The sequence below is a fragment of the Parasteatoda tepidariorum genome, chromosome 8, assembly GCF_043381705.1.
Source record: "Parasteatoda tepidariorum isolate YZ-2023 chromosome 8, CAS_Ptep_4.0, whole genome shotgun sequence".
NCBI classification, from domain to species: Eukaryota; Metazoa; Arthropoda; class Arachnida; order Araneae; family Theridiidae; genus Parasteatoda; species Parasteatoda tepidariorum.
This window is the reverse complement of record NC_092211.1, coordinates 72,565,714-72,571,713: the sequence shown is the minus strand read 5'-3', so window position 1 is coordinate 72,571,713 and position 6,000 is coordinate 72,565,714. Positions and strand designations below refer to the sequence as shown.

General features: G+C 31.0%; 1 protein-coding gene across 12 annotated transcripts in view; it reads left to right on the top strand.

The window, feature by feature from the left end:
• Window positions 1-6,000, top strand: part of LOC107448675 (voltage-gated inwardly rectifying potassium channel KCNH6) — a 347,084-nt gene that overhangs the window by 185,812 nt on the left and 155,272 nt on the right. The gene's annotated exons all lie outside the window — the stretch shown is intronic.

The window sequence follows — 6,000 nt, the reverse complement described above, 5'->3', positions numbered from 1 at the left end:
TATATATATATATGGTGGAAAGTGGGGTAACATCGGGTACAATTTTCTTTACTAATCAAGAAGGACTTACCATATTGGCGTGTTGTTAAGTGATTCATGGCATCTATATAGTCAAGTGATACTTATTTATTGATCAATACAGTGAGAAAAATTATTTTTAGTCCAGCTTACTATACGTTTACTAAAAACTCATACTTTAGCAAACAATAAGGATTTTACCCGATAATTGGCACTGTTCTGTTTCGTTTCCTTATTTTCTGCTCGCAGGATAAAACCAGTCCAGTACCCTCATCCCCTTTATGTATGCCTACACTAGGTCTATGCTAAGCTGTTGTGGAATGGAGGAAGAAGATAATTACATCCAAGGCTGAACAAAGGACAAAATTTATTGTCGGCCTATCCTTAGAGCACAAAAAAACCTTATTTTGTAGAATGTTTGAAGATCATTTATACAAAAAAATTTTTTATATAGATGTAAACAAATTCTTTCCCATTTTCTTTTGAAAAAACACCATATCTTTGATGAAGAATTTCGGTTGTGCCCTTAGTCATCTCGGTGCCCAAGACAATCATCCCCCCCCCCCTCNCCATCCCCCCCCCCTCTCTTTGAGTACGGCCTTGACTATATCCCTTTTAAATTACCTGAATTTTTTTGTAATTATCAAACATAGAAATATCTCCCACATTCTTTTTCTCTGAAATTCGAGTCTTTCTAAATTTCCCATCGAGTTAACATGCTACTCGCTAATGCGGTAAAACCGAATAGTTTGGCCTTTTCTAAAAGAAAATCTTTTATAAAAAAAGTAATATATCAATGACATTTGGAGAATGATACATTGTGCACAACTGATCAGTGAATATCTTTGTTGAATCTGACAGTTTCTTGGTTGAACAGCTTAGCTCTAACAGGCCTTCGAATCTCAGCTACCCGGTATTATCCCATCTTCCCCTATAAATGGATTCTTCTTCAGGTTCCTCTATTGTTTCACCTTTTTCTATTGCTTCCTCACCCTTTTTAAAAAAATTCCGAAAAAGACAATTTTAAAAAAATGTCTTATATTTTTAAGGATATCTGTGTTTGAAACGTATTGTTCTAATAAGGCATTGAAATGTATGGATATCATACCTTTCTGCATGGATAGGAATTCTTCTACATTTCTGAATACATAGGGATTCGTTTATATGGATACAAATTTTTCTTCCTCTTTTCTTTTGTAAGCGAGCACAGATGATTTTTAACTCCATAAATGTCAAGATAATATATTCAAACTGTATCGATTCTTAAATTGTTTTAAAATATCTTACCGAGAGTTTTTAACTACATTGATCGTTTACATAACTTCATTTTTTTAGTAGATTGAAGTCACTTACAGCGATGATCTGCAAATATTTTCCTGTCATAACTCAATGACGTTAAGAAGAATTAAAAATTCTTAGAGTATAATCATTATAATCATTCAGTTCCTTCTCATTCTTTTTACAATATACTCATTCTGTTAATTCATTCTGTCTTCTTATAATATAATCAATCTGTTGATTCTCATTCGTCTAACAATATAATCATTTTCTTTATTTCCCTTCTTCTTGCAATATACTCATTCTGTTCATTCTCATTCTTCCAACAATATAATCATTCTGAATAACTTTGATCGTTAAAACAACTTCCTTCTTTGAATACATAAGTCATTCACGGCAATAATCTATAACTATTTTAATGACACAGCACAATGACGTTAAGAAAAAAATAGAAATTCTTACAATATATTCAATTCTCTGAATCACCTATTGCAAAAGTGCCCTTTACACTGCTAATAAAATCGTTAAATGAAGTGAGAGATCAAATATATTTACCGTGGATTTGTTTTAGAAATTTTATGGCGTAAAAAAATATATTAGAGAAAATTCTGTTTCAAAGATGTATTATTTACGTGCCACTGTGTATTTTTACCCATGGGCAAAATGGGTCTTCTTTTGGGTTTGATGGCATGCACACTTTATTTGGACGTCATCACACTTTTCAACTGTGTTTAAGACTAATAGTAAACAGTGCGCATGCGTCGTCATTGCATGCGTTACTATGGCGACCGCTGATGTTTGATAATTTCTTTTGAATTCTTTTTTCCTTTTTATTATCATCAGCAGTCATTCTTAATGTATTTACATAATAATAATTTAAAGTTTTTTTTATATTATTTTTATTATTAAATTATAATTACTGTCTTGACGGTGATTTCAATTTAAATATGAATACTGAAAAAGGAAAAGTATTTTGTGACGTCTTGAAACACGTCTGAAAAAAAAAAAGAACATTTGACCAATGAGTGACTAGTGATCGTAATAAAGCGATAAGAATTTTTTATACATGTATACTTTTTGAGTATTATTTTAAAAATTTGTTTTAATTTTTTTTATTGAATTTTATTGTATTAACTTCTATGAAATATTTTTGAATACCGCGATATAGACTAACTATTAGTTAAAGCAAAACATTACTTTAACTCGTCAGCTTTTAATCTTTTTTTAATCTTTTCTAAAAAAAAATTCACGATTAATTGTTCGTGAAATTTTAATTCCGGCATAAAAAAATGCATAAATATAAGCTTTTTTTAAATCTATAGAAAATTTATGTAAGTTAATTATTATGATATAAAGATTTTAACGTATGCCTTTAATCATCAAACTTCAGCAATTGTTAACAAAAAAGGCATAGATCCAAGTTTGACTTCTATTGCACTCTCAATAGCATATTATTTAAAAGTAAATGTAAGACACTTTAAGTTGCGTCTTCTGTGGGATAAAATTAGCTTTTCCTTTGCGTAAACAACTAATGAACTATTTAATGAGTTTATTTGGATCAAAAATATTTAAAGTCTAGGAGTATGTTTAGGTGTATGACAAAGATTGATTAGTTTACATGTTTAAGTAAAAAATCGTTATTTCTGTGCAATTCCTTCATTATTTTAATCATATTTTATCAAGAACATTGATTAATGCCACTAAAGTCAATGAGGATATTTCGTAAAGGACATTATGTTCTGTCGCGGTTGTCGCTTAGAAGAGGAAAAATGCTCAAGTCTTACTCATTAATCATGTTGTAATCGACGTTGAAGTATGATAGATTGGTTGCTGTTATGACGAAGAAAATGTAATGGCTGTTAAAGTGTAAAATTACAGGTTATCATTGGAAAAGTTAAAAAATGGCTTGTAGCAATTTTTCAAATAGTAAATTAAGAAAGAAGAATTTCTGAGTAAATTACTTATTTTTCATATCTAGGAATTGTATTACGTTTCAATTCGAGAGTAGTGCACTAAACGAAAAATACTGTACTACAAGTATTTTCCGATCATAACCTGTAAAATTACAGGTTATCATAGGAAAAGTTAAAAAATGGCTTGTAGCAATTTTTCAAATTAGTAAATTAAGAAAAATTTCTTAATAAATTACTTATTTTTGATATCTATGAATTGTTTTACGTTTCAATTCGCGAGTAGTGCACAAAACAAAAAACACTGTACTACAAATATTATATAACAGTTTCTCCAAAACCCCTGAGATTATGGGTCGACTAAAAAAATTATTTAACATTAATAATTTGTCCTGCTTAATTATCAAAAGTTTAAAAGTAAAAAAGGTTAAATTTTATATAAATTTAAAATAATTGTATTTTATATAAAAACTGATTTAGATACAAACTGAGTTTGAATACTAAATTTTGGTAGAGGAAAACTATGTTGAATTTGTTATTATTTTTTTATGTCGTGTTTGTTTCTTTGGTCCATTGACTCAAATGTTATGTCTGCGTGACAGGGAGCCTTGTGCCAAATTGTCCGCATTGCTCAGTGCTCTAGTACAGCAGCCTATGCTGTTGTTGCGGCGGATCTTTAAATTGAATGCGAATTGGCCTAATGTCCTTGAACAGTTAAGGAATCTCCTTAAATTTTAATGATGTAAATAAATTTTAAATAGTCCTTATTATAATTACTCAAGCGTAGCTACTGTGTGTCTCAGAGGAGGGAATGCTCGTCTCCCATTCGAGGATTGAATCCCAGCTTTAACTGGTTGATATGAATTCGGCTTCCGGCTCGCACTAACTATAGCGCTGTAGTAAAATATCCTCAGTGGTAGATGGATCATGGGTTAGAATCCACTAACCATAGCGCTAATCGTGGGAAATGTTTATGGTTTTCCTCTCTATGTAACGCAAATGTGAGTTAGTTCCATAAAAAAAAGTCCTCCACGATGGCAAATTTCTCCCAATACTTGATCCAGGAATTCCTTTGCCTTCTAGATTGGGTTCAAAATTACATGGTTCCTAATGGGAGGCCCAAGTTCGAATCCCAGCTTTAGCTAGTCACTACGAATTCGGCTCCCGGATCTCACTGACTACTGTACTGTTGTAAACTATCCTCAGTGGTAGACGGATCATGGATTAGAATCCGCTGGCCATCGGGTTAAGTGGGGGAGGTTTTCCTCGCAATGTAAAGCAAATGCAGGCAAAACATCCTCCACGAAAACTAGTTCCAAGAGTTCCCTTATCTTCTGACTTGGGTTCAAAATATAAAGGTTACGGAGTTGAATATTGAGATGTTTAAATTCAGAATTGAGTCGGATGTTCAACGCCTGTAGAAATTATCCAAACAAGTGCCGTGGTGGCTTGGATAGAATGTTCGCCACCAATTGAGGTGTCCCAGGTTCAATTCCCAGCAGTGACTGGTTATTATGACCACTGGTTGTTATGGCAACAGTGCTGATGTCCTCAGTGGTAGATGTATCGTTGGTTAGAATCCCGCAACCGTCTGTCTAAACAGAGAAGATTTTCATGGTTTCCCTCTCCTTGTAACTCAAATTATAGGGTAACGGTGCAGAACATTGATAGTCGTAAACTCAAAATTGAGCTGGCTGTTTAACACCGGTTATGAAATAAAATATAAAATTACCAAAACAATGTAAATGCCTGGATAAAAGCTTTCAGTAAAATTTTATTCAAACTCAGCTATTTCTGAAAACCGATTGCGTCGTTTAATTTTTAATCCGTAACTTCAAAACGTTTCCACTATAAATATAAAGTAATAGCTTTCGTGTTAATAAGTAATTACTTCTACTGAACATTAAAATGGCTTAGTACTAAGACTAAAACAGGTATTTTTTTTTTATTCAACCCTGACACATGAATATGCTATTTTTATAGGGCTTTTTACTTTTCTTATAGCTCTATCCCGACTTCGTAGCGAGTTCGTAAAGAGTGGCAACAGATTTTATTTATCATTTTACGATGTTCTGAATTCACTAGACACGCAGAAGAATTTATTTATCGTTTGGAGTACTGGTAATGGAGAACAAGTCTGTCGGTCATTTGTGGCTGGTGTCATTTTTTTTGTTAATACATAGAAAAACACTACATTTTCAGTTTCTTAGAAAAATAACGTTAATCAATGTTCTGCAAAACTTACATACTGTTGTTATTCAACCTATCTTTAACACAAAATGCCTTTATATGACTAATTTTAATAAATGCGTAAAAAACACAAAATTTTTCTTGAAATGAATTTAGTAAATAGAGAAATTTTTGAAAGAAATCGTCAACGGATTTTAAATTTTTAACTTTTCTATTACAACAAAATAGAGTCAAACAAAAAAAATTTGATTAAAAAATTATTATGCTACAATCGTTTTCAAAAAAAATTTTTTTAATAATAAGTATGAATACGTAATGTAAATTTGATACTTATAAATTTGACCTTTTATAAATTTGAATATGGAATAATTATTCTGTGCATTCAAGAAGATAAAAACCGTGGAAAATATAACTGCTAATTTTCGTCCTTGTGTTATTCCTGTTATTAAGTAATAAATATCCTTGAAATATTCATAAAATTATTTATTTAAATTTTGATTGTAGTTTTCTCAATAGTTTATGAAAATATTAAAATAAGCAAAACAATGACATGCGCAGAAAATAAATATAAATGGATAATCTAATCAAAGTTTTTATATAATTT